Source organism: Haliaeetus albicilla, chromosome 4 (genome assembly GCF_947461875.1).
Source record: "Haliaeetus albicilla chromosome 4, bHalAlb1.1, whole genome shotgun sequence".
Taxonomy (NCBI): domain Eukaryota; kingdom Metazoa; phylum Chordata; class Aves; order Accipitriformes; family Accipitridae; genus Haliaeetus; species Haliaeetus albicilla.
In genome coordinates, this window is record NC_091486.1 from 7,790,607 (window position 1) to 7,811,954 (window position 21,348).

At 40.2% G+C, this 21,348-nt stretch overlaps 1 long non-coding RNA gene across 1 annotated transcript in view; it reads right to left on the minus strand.

Annotated features, from left to right (window-relative positions):
* LOC138685040 (uncharacterized) overlaps window positions 1-21,348 on the minus strand; it is a 205,935-nt gene that overhangs the window by 12,326 nt on the left and 172,261 nt on the right. Inside the window, exons 4-5 of the long non-coding RNA XR_011324277.1 lie at window positions 2,269-2,365; window positions 695-813 (exon numbers count right to left, since the gene is read on the minus strand). This is a non-coding gene — a long non-coding RNA (uncharacterized lncRNA). The remainder of the gene's footprint in view (window positions 1-694; window positions 814-2,268; window positions 2,366-21,348) is intronic.

Below are 21,348 nucleotides of genomic sequence, written 5' to 3' on the forward strand. Positions count from 1 at the left end.
ACCACTTTTTCTGTAGATGATTTATTAGAAATGAAATAACCTGGAAACCAGGATTCACAATCTCCCAACCAATCACCCATTTCATGTAAAGTTGCTGTCTTAACCTGCCAAAAGAAATCAAGTGTAAAAATGTAATGAGAGAAATGGCACCTTCCTCTTGGACATAAAGATAGTGTTTAGCTTTAAAAGTATAACCTAAAAATAAGCACTGCTGCTCACTAGTCTCATTGTATACTCAGATTCATTCTTCTTCATTTAATAGGAAATAGATCTAATATCCATTTGGCATCCAGTAAATCTGTTAGCCAGTGGAAACACACAATTTTAATACTTGTAAAAAATATTTCTTTGCAATAAGGAAGGAAAAGACATCTGGCAATTAACTAACATGCCCAAGCCATGTCTTCTTAGATTGACCTTATTTCTACATCACCAGCATTGCATATGTCAAACAACCTCAGTTTGAGGCAAAACAATTGTTAAAATGAAACTGTGGAATAACGTATACTTATAGGAACAGGCAATTTCAACTTCTGTGCCAAAAAGATGACACAATTAATGGTCTAATTATAGCACATTTATAAATCTTGCACTAAATCCCATTTCCTTATGTGAATGATACCTTTGAAGTTAACATGATTTGATCATCTGCTCTGTGAGCAGTGGTTGCGCAAGGATTTTAGTTGCAACATACCTGGAAGGTGAAGAGTGACCATCCTCTCAAGTGGTAAATGCCAGACATTTATTGGCCTGAATATCAATAATTCTGGGAACTCTTCCTTGAACTGTATTCAACAGCATCCGAGGACTTCCCTGCAATGAGTAATAGCTGCTACAGATTCAACACAGCTATAATATTCAGAAGCCTTCCTTCCCTCTATGAAAATGTTTCGATGCACGCACTTAAAGTTGAACTGCCGAGCATTTAAGGACCTAATGCTGAAGAAGATTGCATAGCGCGCTGGCTGAGTTATAGGCATACAAATATTTAAGTAATAGAAAAGATATGCTATTAGAAATTTGTAGGTTGAACGGAAAAAAACTCCACTTTTTGACAGTGATATTATTACTGTGCCGAAGGTAGTAGCTCAGGCCTGAACACTGATCCTCAGAGAGCTAACTCCCCTGTTGGCATTCACTTCATAAATAATCCTGCAGAACAACCAGGCACACCTTGTCCCATAAAAACAAAGATGATCCTTCACACTTAGATCTTTCCAGGCAGGAAAGAAAGGAGAGAGGAAACCTCATTTATATCAGGTAGTTTCTCTGCTACACCTAACTTCGGCATGCATTGCTCGTTTGAAACATGTAGGAATGCAAACAGAAGGTAAGGCTAAAAACAGACAGCATACCTTGCTGCCTGGGAAACTCTCCACAAAAAACCTACATCTGTACTAGGCTGTCTGCATCCTGTCATCCAGGTAAAAGGAGGGGGAAAAAAAAATCAACTTCTGCCCTTCAGACAATTCTGGAAATGGTCATGGGTCATATGAAAGAGCCTGACTTCTCAGCTCTCTGACAGAGTGCAAATTCAGCTGCTGTCTTCCGCAGTGGAAGAGAGAGGAGGAGATAATGCCACAGCAGGACATTCTTGAAAAACTTCTTCTTTTTGTTCCTATATATGTCATGATTGCACAGATTCTTCTTCTGGAAAGCGTTAGCTCACAAAGACAGGCTAGTTGCCCCTCCCCTCCCCCCCCCCAAAAAAGGAATTATACCTCAGACTTTCTTTAACTATAGTGATCAGTAAGAGCTAATAATTAATCAAGGTCTATCATCCCAAAACTAGACTCGCACTTAGTAAAAGGTTAACTGGAAAATATAAAGCATACTGTGGCCCAAAAATTCCTTATAGTTAATCAGTCTGTTACATTTCAGACTGTACCATGACAGTCCACAAATCAAGTGAAGGCCAAGGAGACTGAAAATCACTCTGACCTAATTGCAGGCTTCGGCAGTGGCAAAAACTCAACAGTTGTATGCCAATAAAACAAAAGCAGGATTGGCCAGAAATGCACTTTCCCAGCTTGAAGCCTGTCTTATGATCACATCCAAGAGAAAATGTTAGAGATAGTGATAATTTATTTCTATTTGTTTTCTTAGAGAGAGTCTCCACTTCAGCACTTTACTTGCATGTAAAGTCACGTTAGGGGTGATAACATTTTTCTCTGAAGCATCTCTCTTGTAAAGTGAGCTTTACAAGTGAGTTCAGATACTAAATATTTGTCTACAGGAAAAAAAGGCTTTCCACCATAGTAGACCTACCTTACAGTATAATCTTCATCCAATAAAGCCATAGTAGATCAAACAGCACTTGATGTTCTGGCAGCAGACTGATTTTGGTATCATAGCTAGAAGTAAACTGGAAGAAATTTTTGCAGAGGATTAAATAATATACAAATAATGTCTGTACCTACTTGAAAGATTGAGTTTAAATACTGTTTAGAGTAAAAACAAATTGTTGAGACATGTTTAAGTGCTCTAGCCAGATGAATCACGGTATGCCCAGAACTCCCACTAAATCTATTTTATCCAAAGAGCTGCACGGATAAAACTGACAGAAAAATATGCTGCTAAAACTGATCACATCAGTTGTTTCCCAACACTGATCACTCCTCCTCACTGCATCCTGAAGACATATATTGGACCACTAAATTCCTCTTCAATACTTACCTTCAAGTACCTGTCCTACTTCAGAACCGACTGCATGTTATTTTTAAATGAATTAAAAGGATAATTTAGGAGAGAACTTTGTCTAGTTCTGTAAAATCCCTGTGGACTTCATCAGGAATGCTAAAAGCTTGAATTCCTGGACCCAAGGTGGGTTTTGTCATCAAAACTTTAGCCACCTGCCAGAGCAGGCAGCAGCTGGTGGCCATCCCCCTCGCCTGGGCGGTCGCAGATCAGCTGCCCAGGAGCAAGGGCTTCACCCCGGCGAGCGCCTCGGCCACCGCCAGCAAACTGCTCCGGGGCAGGGGGCTGCGATGTCAGGCCAGAAAGGGAAAACACAAATCCTTTGAAGTCACAACATTTATTTTGCAAAGCAGAATTACTTATTCTACCTTCCAGCTAAATTAAGGAAAGAGTGACTGGGACAGGAATATATAAGGACGAAAATAAGGGATTTTGGTTATTGTCCAGCTTCTGTTGTCACATTGGGGTATGAACAGAATCTGCACCAGAGCACACTGCAAGCCCAGGTGCAATTAATAATATTGGGTTTTATTCCTTCAAGGGTAGGCATAAAATAATGAGTGCAGGCTTTGCCCACTGATTGCAGCAGAAGACTTTCAAGGTGCAAGGGGGGGATCATTAATACTTGCAGTGCATGTGCTCAAAGGAAGAGAATTAACCTTGCCCACACAGTCTTACCTTTGACATTACCTGAACTTTGAACAGCTCATTTGTCATTCATCTAAGTGTTCTTTCATCACAATTTTCTAGCACAGAATTTTATAATTATTTCCAATTACTGCCTATAATATATGCAACTTTCTGCACTGCAGTTATATTTTACCACTGAACTTTAAAACAAACATCTTAATTTAAAATATACTCTGCCAACTGTATGACACAGCTACTCTGAGATAGTTGTCAAAGAAAAATCAAGCATAAATATTTACCTCATTAGTAACAATAAAAAGATTGTAGTTAGGTAGGCACGATAAAAATTATCGTGAATCCTGTCAATGTCCATCTGCTTCAAAAGAACTCAGTCTTACAATAATTTTAGAGCTACATGCAAAAATATATGGAGCTGAACTTAATATAGAACAACCCCCTTTTTCTCCATAATACTGCAATAGCTCTTCAGGGTTTGTAGCAACCAGTGAAAGGCATTAAAGAAGCACTACTTGCCAAAAGTATGTTTATTTGCCATTGGACAGCCAAATATGTTAGGTCCGCAATGGACTGTTTACTCAAGCTGTGCTGTGTGTTATAATTACGATCATCAGCCCAAAAGACTGCTAAATTAGTAGAGCCAATAACATCGATAAGATCAGGGGTACAAAGAGACTCAGGAAGGAAAGGATCTGCAAAGAAAACTATTTAGTATGACACAGCCGCCCTCTGCTTCTATACTTTGTTGACTCAGCAGCTGTAGTGGACGTTGCTGATTGAGTGTCTGGTGTACACCTTCAACATAAAGCAATGTACGGTATTGAATGGAAAAGCGCTTGTCTTAGAACAAGCCATGGCAAATCTTGTAAGGTTTAAAGTATTTCCCACTCTGTTTTTCATGGCTTTGAATATCCAAGGAATCCATATAGGAGTTCAGAGAGCGTAGAAGTGGCATCATTTGTATAGTAGAAGGGCAGAAAAACATCCCAAGCCATGATGTTTAAACATGGTAACTAACACTAGGCAACCAAAGTCCGTGAGTTCAGCCAGCTCTACATCCTAAAACTTTTATAAGCTTGTATACTTTGGTCTTAGGGAATGTGATTTAATACTTTTCTTTGTAATTTAAAAAGAAAAGGGGGGGGGGGGGGGGGGCAAAAAAAACATCCTAAAACTAGGATTAATCTGAAAATTTCTTGCCCAGAAGAGACTAAGGGAGAGAACAACCGCTTCGTTCTTCACTTCTGTAGCGCTGGTGAGCTTCTCCAAATAGCCACCCTGTAACATTAAGGAGAAAGGGTAGCATGTTTCCAGGAAAAGGGCACCAGGGTTTCTCACCTCAATATACACTCACTAACTCTGACTTCCAACTCTCCAGGAAGTAAAAGACCAGGATGTAGTTAAATAGACTTTTCTGCCAAAGGTCAATGAAAATTCAGTTCCAATGAAATAGCGCAACCGCCCCGTATCAGTCTCCAATTCCCTCTCCTTGATATGACAGACAGAAATGTTTGGGGTTGCAGGGACAGGGTTTAGATACTTCTTCTCACAGCACAGCCACTAAAACTAGGTCAATATCCACTATTAAAAATAACAAAACTATAATGCAGGGTGGAACTATTAAGTTTTATCTCTCTAGTAGAAATCAGTGGCCCACATGCACCTACCCATACATGGCTTCTTAGTGTCAACTTCAGTGTTTTCATGCTATTTTGCTTTTTATTCTATACTTGCTTAAAAAGCACTACCTAAACACTGGATGCAAGAAAAATGGCCTGCTGTAACACAGACTGAAATCAGTCTGCAGCTTTTAAATTTTTTGATTTATCCATATTTAAATAAATTGTTGTGTTTTTACATCTTTCAGGAAATCATGCACAACTAACTGCAGTGATCAAAATCAGCATTTAGAGAATGATGTTAATAAGTTAAGTCCCTCATAAAAGTATGCTAAAATCATAAGCAATCTCTCTGGTACCGTTTCAGCTCCCATCAGGAAGTGACTGGAGCCTGGCATCTAGATAAAGCTGACCTTCAGTTGTGACTTGGTTTATCTGGATTAGCATTGTTATTTGCTAGAACCTTAAAAAAACAAAGGGCTAATCAATACAAGGTCAAAACAAAAGTGTCACAGATGGCTTTGACCATTCCAAAAAGGTGACATCTGTCACCAAGATTTACTGGAGGAGCTGGCACGATGCTCCAGCGGCTAGCGCTGAGGGCATTTCTGTGGGCCACTTCTGCAGGCAACATCCACAACCCATTTCTCAGGCATTTTTCATGCCCAGTAGTGGGTTGCATGAACTGGCAGGTCAGACTGATCAACAGAATGAAAAATATGTCAGCAAAAAAAAAGAGAAAAAATTTCAGCATAGCAAAGAACAGAGGTTGCATTACTGGAGACTTTTGTGAAGGAGTTTAACCTGCTGGTATTCTGTGCTCGTTTACTCTAGCAGCTCATCCTTATTCCAAACACCATAACTGCAGCCAGAAACAGTCAGGATAAGCAGGAGGTTGCAGCTATATAGTCACTCACACCTCAAGCAGTTTATTCATGTACTAACGTGCACTTATAAACTAGGCAGTCTGACACAAAGCCTCGTCTGCAAATGAAGTGCTCTAATAGTAGACAAGAAGTATACGATACATCTCCCAGATAAAAATGCCAGAAAAATGGAGATGAGTACAATGGTCCACACTGGATTTATTTTTTTTCCCCCCAAGCCGTGGGGATCATCATTCTTATATTTGTCCCATGAAGCCTTGTTATAAGCATAAATGATCTTGCTCATGCAAGTCTCTTGCAGGGCTGGGGTAAGAGTCAACACATGAGGTCAGGTCACCCCGCATCCCCCATGCACAGCTCCAGGCATCAGAAAGGGACACAACCTGCAAAGCTCGGTTTGGGAAAGTAACAACCTTTTCAACACATAAAGTTCCCAGCAGGCTGTGGACGCTGAGGATCTTACATACCACCTAGAAGCATGTTCCCAAAAAAAGCCTTGAGGTACAACAGCATTCAAACTTGAAATTCAAACTTACCCTGGGACGTTCTCGAGAGGACATCCAAGACATTTTGAAAGCATTATATTTTATATTACAAATACTGCTAAGCCACATCTGTTTATTGCAGAACCATTATGCAGATAAGGATTCAGGATGAACTTGACTGCCTTGGGGAAGGTCAATCTCAGACTTAGTACATCGCATTCTGCATGAGGGGTTGTAGGCCAAAAAAAAAAAGGGATCAGGTATTTGTTTAGGGAAGAAAGGAAACTGGAATGTTAGTCTACATTCTGTTCCAGCTTCTCACTTTGGGTATTTAGTAGCTAATGGAAGCTTGAGTTATCTACTTTGCACATTATATTTATTTGGAGATAAGTTTCTATGAGTTTCTGGTCTCAGTTTCATAAAGCCTTTGGTTTTCATTTTTGTCATGGGGCAGGTAGGGAAGAATATGCTAATCAAAGACCCTAGAACTACAGCTTCTATAATTGGCAGCTCAGTATTCTCTCGTAGCCTTAATTTATGCATACTATTAAAAGGTTAAAGTTGGTCACAGGTCTCCTGTGACTGTCATCTGTGAAATAATGCTGTTGGAAATGCAGTTTTGGTTCTACCTCATTCCCGCCTGCAAATAAAACCACGCATATTCTGCACATCTTTCCCCCTGAACATTGACACCTCCAGCGACATAAAATCTAGCAAGCGATGTGACAGCTGCCAAGGTCAATAAGAGTTATACTGAACTGCTGAGTAAGTGCTGGTCGCACAAATCAAAGCTGTATAAGGGCAGCTTAACATACACAAATCTGCAACTTATTCAAACTATATTTTGGACTGAGATGTTTTTATAATTTTTCTCTTCTATGAAATGTTATATAATGATATGTGATGAAGTCAAAGGTATTTCATGAAATCTTAGCATTGTGTCCTTTGTGTCAAATTACTGATAGCAAAGTGTGTTGAAAAATACATTTAACATTTTTGAGAAACTTAACACTTAAAGGCAATTGTAGGAGGACAATAATGTGAGTAAGCAAGTAAAAATAATGTAGCAGGAAATTTTAAAGACGCATTGGGCAATGCTATCTAATTACATCCTAGATTCAGCTATTTAGATGAATTCCTAAATAAGGAAGTCTTTGTTGGACATTTTCAGGGGTACTTGAAGCCTTCTGCCTTTGCTATACTTACCAAAAAGGTTTCGGTATTCATTCGCAGCTGCTTGTTAACTTTTAATTATCAAAACACTAGCATTTCCCAAGATGCCACCAATTGATTGGTAGGGATAATAAGGTAGTTCTGGCAGACCCGAGGGTTAGATTAGATTTTATATCTGAACTCTTCACTCAAAGTCATAGACATAGAAACTGTTGTATTAGATCAGCAAAACTTGTATTTTTGTTGTGTTATCATGAAATATACAGATTTAGAACAATTGCATAGAAAAAGCATTCTGAACCTTGTGCCTTGAGTAAGGCTTTGTGTGCCAAACCGCACCCGTTAGCAAGTATTTACAGCTGAGTTGAAAAGCCCTGGAAATAGAAATTGTTAATAGAGGCACTGCTGCAGCTCTAACTGGATTGCTGCGACCAGTAACACTCCAGTAATTACAGTGAAGTAAGTCTTAAAAGGGGAACGAGGACAGAAAGCTCTCCATCATGTTGGGCACTTGCTTACTCCTGGATTTTTCTCTCAGAAGGAGAGCTTCCTAGCAGAAGGGCTCTGCAACGGCTTCTGTCTTCCTTTAGTCTATTTTAAGTTTGCTAATTGATCCTCTGAGGGAAGGTTTAGTCCTTTTAATGCAGTCTCTCCATTAACAGATAGTCTGTACAAGAGAGGCTGGAGGTGTGTGGGTGTGGGAGCCATGCAACCTTTCATGCCGGTCTTCTCCGCGATGACTCAGGAGGCAGGGAAGTTTGAGAACCTTCCTCACACGGCAAGAAATAAGAGCCCTGTTCCCTGCTACTGGCGTGGGGGTTGTTACTGAAGCATGCTGCTCAGTTTGTTTTGCCTGAAAGGAGCCTGGCTGACCTAAATTTTCCAGGTGTGGGTATGATAGCAGGTCAAGGAATAAGGGGACGGCAAGATGAAGAGAGCAGATTGTGTTGGAATAGTCATTATCTTGACTGACACATTCATCCATGTTGCAGAAACACAGCTAGTGGTTGCTCTGCTCCGCAGTAGGACATTTTGCTTCAGATAAGCAAAATAAATATCAGGAGAAGCATCCGTTTTGAGATATTACCTTTGCACTAGCATAAAAATAACTTTGCAATTGCTAACTTTCTCTTGTAATACAGAATAGTGGAAGCAAAAGAAGTGATGAGGCTGATGGCAGTCAACTGGTAATGCCAGTCACATCACTGCACAGAAGACTGACAGCCTGGTCTGATCTGACTAATGGGTTAATTTTATTGAAGCCCTACCAGACTAAAGAATAGTTTTATCAAGTGTTTCACCGTTTGAAAAGCAAGGCAGTTTGCCAAGCAAAATGGCCCATGGTTAAGAAAAAAGTGTTTCAGTTTACTTGTTGCCTGAGCAAAGCATAGTTTAATTTAGGTCTAAGGCACTATCTAGGAAACATTTCCATTCTTCTTACTCAAGGATACTGTAGTTACACCTACAAATATTACTATCTTGTGAAATGGAAAGAAGCTTTTTTCCCCTTTCATCCATGACTCTTTTTTACTTATTTCTTCTTTCTGCTACCAGCCAGAAAGCAATGCCTGATTTCTTTTAGGTACGTCCAGAGCCCTTTTGGTCAAGTGTCAGTTCTAACACAAACCCATAGAAAGATTTCTACTCCATTTCCATTTGAAGTCAGAGCTTCAATCTGAGTTGAGGAAGGCCTTCAGTTTTTAAGCATGCAATCTCTGTTTTTATAAGTTCATGTAGGATTTTCTATCATGACTTACTACCATATCAGAGTACCTTTTTGTGACTCAATGCCCAGACCATTAGTAGCAGGAAGAAGACTGAATACAGCAAGCTTTCACTGGGGTCCTAGGGCACTGCCCTCAGTATTTAACAGGAAAAAAATCTGGTCTCAAGTAATAATCTCAGTGATCCAGAGTCATATCTTAAGTCTACTCAAGAGTCTTTAGTTCTATTTTATCTTTTGCATATATTTGAGGACTACTCTAGTAAGTTCTTAGTACAAGGAGCACTTAAAATTAAGAAAAATTCTCCAATCTTTGGAAATCCTATTAATTTTCTTTTCTTTTTTTTTTTACATAAACTAAAACACCGATAAATACCTACTGTTGCACTAATTATATGTGAATTTCTGATAAACCCAATCATTAGATTATTCTTTTCACTTAAAATACTTTCAGTTTTCATTCAGCATACGGCTAACTTTCAAATAGTCTTTTTATGAAATGTATGAAGCTAATTTTAGAGTCTGAAGTGAAATATTAAGGTATTTGGATTTTCTGCCATTCTCTTCAAATACCACACGCGGTCCAACACCAACATAAGACTCATGTATAAGCACAAGGAATATGAACCCCCAAAACAAATTGAAAAGACTACTAAAAGACTACCGTGCATGACCAAATGCAGAAATTTTCAATTTGTGACCTACAGAGCCCCAGTGGTCAACAGAATAACTGCAGAGGGATTGTATTGAATGTTCTTCTTTCTCTTCAAAATGCAGAAAGGGGGTTGTTTCACTCTGTCTCCAACCATTCTGTAGGTATTCATGCAACTCCCACAGAGGACTACTGCTATGAAAATGACAGCCAGGAAACAGGAGCCAGTCCTAGGGCACTAGAACAATTAGTGAGATTAACTCCACATCTCTCAATCAACAAATGACTACAGGCCAAATTCTCTTCCAACCCTAACCCACCACATCACCGGTCAGAAGTTGCTCCAAATGAGCACAGGTGTCCAATAACTCCACCCTTCTCAATCAATAACTGGTTACAGGTGAAATCGTGATCACGTTCATATCAGATTAGAGATACCGCAGCCACACGCGGATAGTGAATCCCATCTCCGGGCTGGACTGGAGACAGTTCAGCAGTGCTGCTAGACTCGGTGCCTGCAGATGCCTTTCTCACCTCCCTAAAGAGGGCTGAAGCAATCACTTGTTGCAGACTTAATCCATCTCACCTTCTGCAGTTACATCAGCAACTTCCTCAGCAAAAGCAAGTGCTGTTTGGCAGGATCAAGGACCCTGCATTTCTAGATGTGCTACGAGCATTTCGGCATCAAAGAGAACATAAGTTATTGAATCACAGCTCTCACATTTGTTATCGGAAGATTCATTCAGTGCAGAGCTGGACTCACTGGTCAAAATGCTTAACAGGCCTAAGTTCGTGTAATTGCACTGAAGGCAACAGAATTATACAATTCATAGATATAAAGAAATTACCATATTAAGGGATTCATGTTTTTTCTAGACACCCCCAATGAGAGCCATCTGTCTTTATTTTTCTTTCATGGTCTTTGGCATGGCTTTGTTTGAAAAGCGATTTTATCCCTGGATTTCTTCTATCAGATAAAAATGAGCAGCAGAGGTAGCTTAGTGTTTAACAGCTGCAGAACAAAATTTAAGCTGCAGCTTCTAGACATGCAGAGTAGTAATCATGTGTCTTTGGACTGGCTCTTTTTAAACTTTCTCCCTGATTTTTTGCACTTGTTTTGATTTTTAACAGAAGTTCAGTGATTTGCCTAGTATAGAGCCAAAAGAGCTTATTCTTGACCCTTTTCATGCAGTTCCCTGGGATTTTGTTGATAAATGACCTTGCAAACAGAGTACACACACTCCTGCACTTGCAGCATGAGCCAGACAAGAGTTATTGGCCAGGGGGCTGGGGGCTGCCTGAGGCTATTTGAGCATTTGTGTTTTTAGGTTTTGGCTGGTATATTCAGGCACACATAATAAAATAGAGCTTTTATTTTAAAAATCAATAAAATGACTGATCTTAAGTCAGAAAACCATTTTGTTTTACTTTTACCATCATTGGTTTTTTATTGCATCTCACATTTTGTTTTTTCTTGTCTTTTTTGCCGCCAGACAATCAGTCTCGACTCCTTTTGAGATTCAGCTTTCTACAGTACCTTATTTTTCTGAGGTACTTCCTCCCCTCCTGTTGCTGTCGCTGGTTTTGAATCTTTCTCACCCAGGTTTTCCTACCACTTCCTCCATCAGGCTGTTAAAGCTAACTCTAATATATAAGCAATGGTATGGTGAACAATTATGCCATTTAGAGACAAATTGTTTTTTTTTTTTTCACTCTGAGCTACACGGACCAATGAAATAGGAAACCAGTTGAGGCAATGACAGACAAGTTACACAGTTAGTTCATGTGCTACTAATTATTTATGCCACATCTGGACATACCAAGACCATGCCAAAAATAATCTAGGAAGATTCTACTCTTCTGCTCTCAACTGTTCATTCCCATTTCTATCTCAATCTGCCACCTCCCAGTGATGCCACCCCCCTGTGGTGCCACAGTGCAGATCAATAAAATTATCCAGGCTAAAACCTGCTTCACCCAGATCATTTTATTGCTCTAATTTATGCTGCCGCCTCAAACAATTGCACGAACAACCACATCACAGGTGGGAATTCACCGACCGAGACGAGACGAGGCAGCTGGGTGCTTCTTAAGCTGTGTAGCTGTTACACATCTAGTGTTGCAAATCTAGTGTAAGTAATTGTGTTCTCATTCGCCTGGCTTCTTTCACTATAACTGATTAGTAAAGCACACTAAACAGCTCAATAGGAAAGGCAGCAGCTTTTCTAGCTTTCTTGATATTCCTCCCAAATATTATTTCATATATGACCTTGTGACTTCCAAGAAGAAAGAAAAAAAAGAATAAAAAAATCATTCCTGACATCTTCGATATCTTGCAAAAATGGTGAGTCTGGCTATTTGTTACACTCCTGTGTTGTTAATACCAATAAATGTTAAAGATACAAAGATCAGTTCCTGTATAAATCTTGGTTCAAGGATGATGGGTAAGCAGCTAGAAAACGTTTCTTCATGTCTTTTTCCCCTAATGTAAAACTCTTAGTAGAAAAATGATAAGGATAAATGGCACCTATCCAACTGATTCCATTATAGAAGCTGGTTTGTCTACGACAGATGATTCACTATTTATAGTGTCTTTAGTGCATGCCTTACAGTATACTCTCACAGTCAATCTCAAAGACATGTTATTTAGGCAGGGTAATGTACTCATCTCTGAAAGAGAGAAACTGCAGACAAAGAAAAGAACATCTTGGGGGATAAAATCTCCTATATCTACAGCGATTCAAAACCTCCACCGAGCTCAATTACAACAGAACAACACCAGTACAAAGCCAGGACAACCCTTCTGACTTTGGGGAACTCCAAGATGCCCCAAGGTGTAAGAGGAGCATCTAGCAAAACTGTCATTTCCTTCTAGAAACATTTAGACACTCCCAGCTGGAGCCAAAAACCCAACAAAACCAACTCTAATTTCTCCCAGCACAAATGGTTTTCAGCTGAACTGCCAGCTCTGACATACATCAAATAACAAGGTGAGAAAATACAACTCTTGTTTCATGACAGGCAGTTATACCAGAGACACTACCAGACTGCAGCACATAGCAGTCATATTCAAGCTAGCTTCAAGCTCATAGTCTGAGAGAAAGCTGTACAAATCTCCATACAGACTGAAGAAATAAATGTATTTAAGACACTACTTAGCACAGAGGACATACCCACAGTATCTTAAGTCCAGCAATATCAAGAAGTAGGTATTGTAATTGTAGCTCAGGTAAGTGTACAGCATTGCAGGGTAAGCTCCAGAAACTCATGGTATTAGCATAGCCTGAGTATGCAACAGCTGAAAAGCAGCTATAGAATCTATTTCACTCATATACGGGTGTACAACCAGTATTTTAGTTGCCCAATGCAAAATTGCCCTTTTCACAGTAAAGCCCAAGAAGGAAATGTTCCTTTTTCCCCATTTCAAAGAAAAATACATTGTTAATATTGCAAACACTCGCTTTCAAAAAAGTCTCTGGCCCCTACAAGAAGTGTTTGGCTTTTTTTTTCTTCCTAAACATTGTTATTATACTACATAAACTGTAAAAATGGAAACAATGAAATCTTTTTAAAGCAGTTTGGATAATAAAAAAATAAAGTGTTCCATTCTGAAAAAATATCACAATGGGAGTTTTCAACATCAAAGCATTTGTCAATAAAATACACAGAACTATCACAGAACACTGCAGCCCTTTTATTTTTCTTGTTTAACATTTCCAAGTCACTGCCATCAACCACTACAAACAGAGGTTACAATGCTTTGCTTTCCTTTTTTTCTTTTCTTCTTTTTTTCAAGCCTTCACAGAGTGATACCCCTCTTCAAAATACTCTTCAAAATACTGAGATAAACCATCATAAAGAAACATCTAAATTACCCTTGGGGCCTCATTTTCCAGCAGATACAAAACCATTTAAAAATGTATTATTCACAATGTTTCAGATCAGGAGTAAACCCATTTTATGTTTAATACTCTGTATGAATGATACATTGAAAAACTACGTAACTGATGTCTGCTGGTTAAATGTGTTTTTTTCCAGCACCACAGTTACAGAAACTTTAAGAAAAAATATAAACTGAAATCTACATTACAGGTGAGAAAAAACATGAGTTAGATTGGCACAGCACCTGCAAATCCTGAAAACACTGGGGTTTAGCAGTTATTATCAAAGGGCAGTTAGAATTCCCCAGGGGACGCTGACATTTTTTCCAGCAATAAGAGCAAAACTCTATTCTTGTTGATTCTTACCAATACCTCGGTTCTCAGACAACCTCAGTTAATAGACTTGGTGGTCTCATACACGTGCTCTTCATCCTGGGTTCTCTTTCATAGATCTCTCTCTGCAATAAGCTATTTCCTGGGAGTGATTCATTGCAAATACAGCTTCTCACATCATTTCTTCCTACTCCTTCCTCAAGGTAAAGAGGGGTCTTGACAGTATTTTCACTTCAGTTCCTTTCAAATAATATTAGAGCTACAAGGATGGGGATGGTTATGCATATGAAAGCTAATGTAATGGGCTAACACCTGAGTGCGCCGGAGGTCGGGCAGTAACAGATACTGGGACTTCACTGTCAGTCAGGCAGCGGTTCATTAAATCTTCCTGTCCTATCAAGGGTCCCCAAATAGCAGCTTTCCTCTGACTCCAGACATCTGGGCAATTCACTTTTTCTTTTTTTTTTCTTTTTAATCTTACACATGACGTTTGCCTCCAATTCCATAAAACACACCAGCAAACTTTTACCAAAAAGCAGAGTGAAAGTCTTCCATATTTTCCTCTTATTCTAGCTGGAGGTGGGCATTCGATTTTTTCCTCTTCCACAATAACTTCATAAGTCTGCTTTCTCCCAGAGCATCAGTATCAGCCCACTTCTACTGCAGTGCCCCTTAAGCACTGGGCATTAGCCTGCCCCTAACAAAATCAAATGTTTCCCACCAAGGGGTGGGAGGGACAGCAAGGTATTTAGACTTGGTGAAAAAGACTTGGTGAAGACCTGGTGAAAAATCAAATATTCATGACAGAAGTGAAAAAGCGGGGAGTGAAGAAGGCAAATAGCCACAAAGGAGAAATAAGGATCCTGTGGCAATCAGAACATCCTTGCATCTCCCGTGTTGCCTCAAAGGTGGCAGCAACTGCAGCAATGCTCAAGGGATGGAGACATGAGCATCAGGGGAAGAAACCCTCCTTCCTGCAGTCTCTCCCCAGCATCTGCTACCCACAGGCAGAGCAGGCATGGTGGGAACCCGCTCTCCATCTTCAGATACTCTTCTGCCAAAACATTACACTGGGGAATGGTTTCGGGAGGGAGAAGATTTTTGAGAATCAAGGATGGGAGCGGGGAGGGTCAATTTTGAAGAGGGCGTGAGAACAGGATCCAGGTCGTCAGGCTGCAGGCAGGAGTGGAGGAGAAATAATGTGACTTGACGGCTCAGATGAGTATAGAAGGGAAGGGGAAAATGGCACACAAGTATGGGAAAAGGGTGAATTGGTGGAGGAATAGGACAGCAGTAAGGGGAAGAAGTGGGATTCTGTTCTAACTCATCCCTGGCTGAAGGCTTTCTTCCCAGGAGGTATGGTGAAGAGTCCACGGACAGCAATGCTGGCTCTTGGGGTGATGAGCAGGCCAAGCTACACAGAATGGGCCACAGCTGAAGCTGTGACCCTCGGTTTTTGGCTCCAGCTACACCTGCAGGTAAGGCTTTATCATCCAGGTACCCATGAGCGCAACGAAGATGCCAGCAGCACTGATAGCAGCAATTGCCTCTGTAGTGGCTCCCTCCTTCTGGTAGCAGGGAGGATGCAGGATCCGACAGTCCCACACCGAGGGCAGCAGTTGGCAGGTGAGCCACCTCTGTCCTCCTCACGCTGGCCACTGCTCCCAGGGGAGGTGGGCTCTTGGCCAGACTCAGTCAAACCACTGACATTTTCATCAGAATTCAGCAAAGGATCCTGACACACGGTGTTGCCCTGGAGTGGAGATCATTTTTTTGTCCTGCTTGTAGCAAGGCAAGACTCCTAGGCTTTTTAACTAAGCCCAGTTGCTCTGAGTTTTATGACACACATATCCTTCACCACTTCTCCTGCATGCTACCTTTCTGCACTCTGGACTGTATTTTGCTCAATGATGTGTGAAAATACAGATCGGTGCCATTCACTGCAACAATTAGTCAGGGTTTTCATTGGTGTCATCAACAGAAGAATTTGGCTATTATCTTCCTACTCCACAAAGTAATAAAATGCAAAACTGAATGAACCAGATAAATGGGCAGTCAATCATTAATCTAGCATTTGTTTGATGTGAAGATCTTTTACTGATTAAAATGTTTTAATATAAAAAAATTCACAATTCAGAACAAGAGTTTTATAATTGGCAATGAATCCTCAAGTGAATTTTATAGATCAGTTAATGTCTAGATGAGTTAAGGGTGAAAGGTAAACTTGACATTAAACGCTTAGTTAAGAGTGCCAGAGGATTCATCATTGCCACTAAAGGGATAGTGAAGTGAAACTACACTACCTTTTTTCCTTGTTGGAAAAATAGGTTTGTAAGAACATTTGCCATCTTTGGGGTCTGAGGAAAATAATGCAAACTTTATGCACATAGCACTCAGACCATTGAAAAAGGTTAGAGAGAGAAAATCTAAAGATTTAGCTCTGTATTTGAGCTGACTTACAATTCTATACCTTGTTGACCCTGTTCCACACCACCTCCCTATGCAAGACTTGGTTTTCTTATATCCTTGATAAAAAAGGTACTATTAAAAGTAAAATTATTTTAGTCTTTCAGCAGAATGTTTCAGTTTTCCAAAGTACACAATTGGTATTTTGGCTTTAGCTACTTGGCACCATCCCTTAATCTTAGAGGAAGACACCAAGTAAGGGAGGCAACACAAAGCAAGTCTTCATGAACCATACCATGTACAAAGCAAATTCCCTTGACCTCTGTGCACACCAGCAACTAACAGAAGCCACATCCATTTGCACTTGGACATCTTTCCTGCTTTCAGTTCTAGAGGAAAGTCACTCACAGTATTATTTCCTGCAGTATTATTGCAATAACAATAAGCAACATACTCAAGTCACAAGTCAGGCTGTCCTTCCCATCACAGAACTGAAATTTCAGGGGTTTATTTGCCTTCCAAACTTTGAGACTTTAAGTTTCGCTTTTTCAAGTCTGTCCATGCAACTCCCACTGCTAGAATTCATCTCCTAAGCATTGCCTTCATAGTATCAGTGTCACACTGGAAAAACTGATCCAGGAGACTACTACAATCAGTGTGTAAGTCCTACCAATACAACTAAAAATCATTTGGTAATAAAGGATGTGTGGCACAATCAATATTGTCATAGACTGGGGAAAAATTCTGAGGCAAGAAAAAAAAGAGGTGTTAACTGAAAGGAACAGCAATTCTTAGACTGATAGAAAATACAGAATACACTTAAATGCCTTACAAAGACTAAAGAACCTCACTGTCAGAGCGTAAAGTGGAATATGACACACTTGCGTATGAAATATAGTATATTTAACAGCTATGAGGTTATAAACATTATAAGTCATTTTAGGTATCAGGATGCAAGCCATACCTGTTGAGTGCATATTTAATCATACCTTAGACCTACATATGGATAAGATATTTAGTATGGCAACAATATCAGAAATTAATAAAAATGTGACATTAAGAAAATGAAATATAACCCCATTATAATATAGAGCAACATCAGTATCTGATTCAAAGGCATACAGGAGATGATCTGTAGAGTACAGAACTGAATAGTCACTACTTGGACTTCATACTGAGAACCTTATAAATATATATGTTCATGGAAGTTTTAATAAGGCAATTACAGCACAGTAGGAGGATTTGGGGAACAGAAGGAACCTGGTCAGCTTATAAAATCTAAACTCTGCTATAAAGTGAAAAGAAAAAAGTTCATTTATGGATTGTTTGTTAGGAGAACATACACTAATATGCACACTTGCCATTGGGCTCCATGCTGATGGCACTCATTTTCCTTTCTTCCCTTAAAAGAACACCTCTGTATTTGGCTCAAAGATGGACCAAATGAGAAAAAAATGGAATAGATGCTCAGAGGGTGAAGCACTACATGGGTCTGGGATAAATATTAAGTAAGTCCAGACAGCTGAGACTTTTATTTCCCTTGCTCTTCTGAACTGATGAGTTCTCTACTCATCGGTAATTTATAAGATGTGAAGAGTGAATAGTGATTTTGGGGTGCTTGAATTGAGATAGCTGTGCCACTGTTTCCAGTAACCACAAGTCCAGCTCTCCTGTGACACACAAACGAGGATCTGGGCACAGAAGGAGGTGCTGGACACCCAGAAATTCTGTTGCTCCTTTCTAAAATGGAAAGAGGCAGCACTATTTTGTTTTAAACATGTAGCCAGTAAAGATGCTTATCAATGACCACAGATCAGCTCCCCCAGCGGTGCCATCAGTTGATCCTCCTGTCTCGCAGTCTGTATAACATTTGCCCTCAGGCAAGCAGCACATGCCTGGTCCTACCCAGGAGTCTGGGTGCTCCCAACCAAGCCACACCAGTAGGTCCTTACTCCTCTGCATCCTTACGCTCAGAGCAACCCAGTCCCCTCCTGTTCTCCAGCCCGAGAGTGTCCTTTATAAGCATTTGATTGCACCTTTCTAACCCCTGCTATTTGCCAGTTCTTGCTTTTTCTGCTCATCAGCACCACTTCATCATTCCTTCCAGAGCACTTTCCCTCCCCTTTTGCAGGCTGAAGCTCCTTCAGAAGAGATATTTCTAATTAGCCACTTACAGAAGGTAAAAGCCATCCTTAACTAACCCTTCCCAGGCCACCACCACCACCAGGCTGCTTACAGCCTGCTCACAAGCCTATCCAGCCAACAGTCACCATCTGAATGAATCAAACCCAAAGCTGTCCTTGCTCAGCTGTTCTCTTTCCTGCTAGATTGCATTCACCCAAGAAGCAGAGATGTTTAAGATATTTTCTTCCTGCACTGGTAGTTAATAGTCTGTGCAGCAATCTCTGCTCTGCTGACCAACATAAACCATCATTTATGTGGCAGCTTCAGAAACCTCTAGAAGAGATGAAATAACTCCGCTTGACCTTTCCTTACAGACATCAGCAGCAGCATGACCAGTGTTGCACTGTTTACTTATCTGCATAATAAACCTAAACTGGGTTGTAACTTGATGTCCAAAATACCTCCCTTCTGCAGTATTTCCTTGTACTTCTCCTCAGTGAAAGCCAAAACACTGCATGCATTACACTGGTAATCTTTATTTAGTTACATGAAGTTATGGCAAAATTAAGGATGCCTATTACAAAAAAAAATTTAAGAATTAGAATTAATACATTCAATTATTGTTCCCTTAATTTATAGTGAGAGGCTTCATGACTTCCAAGACCTGGAAGCTTTTCAAAGCAGACCTGTGAGCCTTGATATGCAAACGGCTCCTGATCTGAGACTTTTTGCCAAAAGGCAAACTCAGAAGAGCAATAAATGGAACAAATCTAGACTGTCTTTGGAGATTAGCCAAGTCTACATGAATGGCACCACTTGCAAAGACAGGCGAGTGAAGCATCAATAAACCAGTAAACCAATAAACACTGAAATCTCTCTGTTGTATTCATTATATATCCACAGCTCTTTCTTAACATAGATAAGAACCAATAATAATCCATTCGATACCCTGAATCTGACGCCTGGCAAAAAAAAAAAAACCAAACATACAAACAGATTTTTTTTCTGTTCTTGTATAAACTTTTCCCTCTAACATGATTTGAAAATCAAATCATTCCTGCTGTTTATTTCTTTTTGAAGAGTTTGAATTTTTCTTAAATGATACGGCTCCAAATTTCAAATCTTATCTTTTTCCCAGAGGTGTGCTTGGAGAGTCTCACTCCACAAAGAAAAACACTGTTAAAACAACTGTAGAAACACTCAGTTAGCACTGTCTGATATACTAGCTAAGAATCTAAATGTGAACCCAAATGGAAATGCTCTATGAAAATAAAAAATACAGGTTTAAGGTATATATGTACTATAGTCAAATATGTGATAGCAGCCAGAGCAGGCATACTTGCCAAGACACCAAATCTGCAGCAGCACCTTGCAGAGACAAGGGGAAATACCCAGGCAGCTCACAGCATGGCTAAAATACTATGCGAAACACAAAAACTTAGATCAGACATATAAAGCCAAGTTAGTCATACAGTCTGTAGCATAATGTAAGTGTTTCATGTGTGTGATTATGTCTGTCCCTAGTAACTGGATTAGAGACTTAGGTCTTGCCCCAGAAGAGCCAGCATGAGATTTTGGGTCCATCTCCTATCAGAGTATCTGGCACACCCCTTTTAAAACTCCAGATGCTCTCAAGAGACTCAAACTCCACTTGAAGCTCCTTGCTTGCAGTTGCAGAAAAAAGCTTGGATTGCAGTCCCCATCCTCGAAGAAACAAGATTTGGGGGCAACACAAGCCATGGGCTTAACAGCCTAAAACACACAGTGACTTCAGTCCTGCTAATACAGAGCATGAACTCCAAGGGAGGCTTAGCTCAGGAAGAAGCGGTGACCAAAGTAAGCACGACCAAAACCTGCAGTCGCAGCTGTGCCCACCTCACTAGCATCACATCGCTGGTGTCAAGAAGGGAATATCTTCCCCTGGCCACCCTCCTCCTTCCCTGTACCGTTTCCTCCCTCCTGCGACACCGCTGCAAGCGCTCAGCAGAGCTTTTGCTGAGCTAATTTAAAACTCTGCTCTTGAAGCACATTGGCCCTTGCCATGGAAAACTCTGGCATGCACCAGAGACTGTGCAAGGTGCAGGGCCGGGGATGGAAGGGGAGACCAGGACCAGTCTTACGCTTGCGCATGGGAGGAAGACCCCCAGATTCAGGCTTGGCCGACTGTAGACTTGTAGGTACACGGCACAGTATTGTTTCTGAAAGCAGTAAGAAGAACAGTTTGAAGAGCAGGAATGTAATAAGTGGTACCATCAGAACAGACAGCACCTAGTCTGCAGTATGAGCAGCGCACTGTGATACAACCCTTGTTCCCATCAGTGAAGGAGCAGACAAGTTTGGGTTTTCTTTTCTTTCCCCTTTTTTTTTTTTTATTAATACCCAATTTCAATTTAAGCAGACAAATATATAGACATCCATTAATATTTGAGACTAAAATCTATCTTCACTGGTTTTAAATATTTCACAATCGGAACACGATCAAAAAGCTTGCTTCTCTTTACTATTTAAACACCAAAAGGAGTGCCCAGTTTAAGCTCTGAGTACATCGTTACACTTACTTTAAAAATATAGACATGAGAACGTACATTGAGATTTTTCATTTTCCCTTGCACAACACCCAATAAAATCTTAAGCCCTGCAACAAAAAATTACTAGTGTTGCTCCCACCACAGCAACCTCACAAATCACCCTTTAATTCTAGCAAAATGAGACAAGATCAG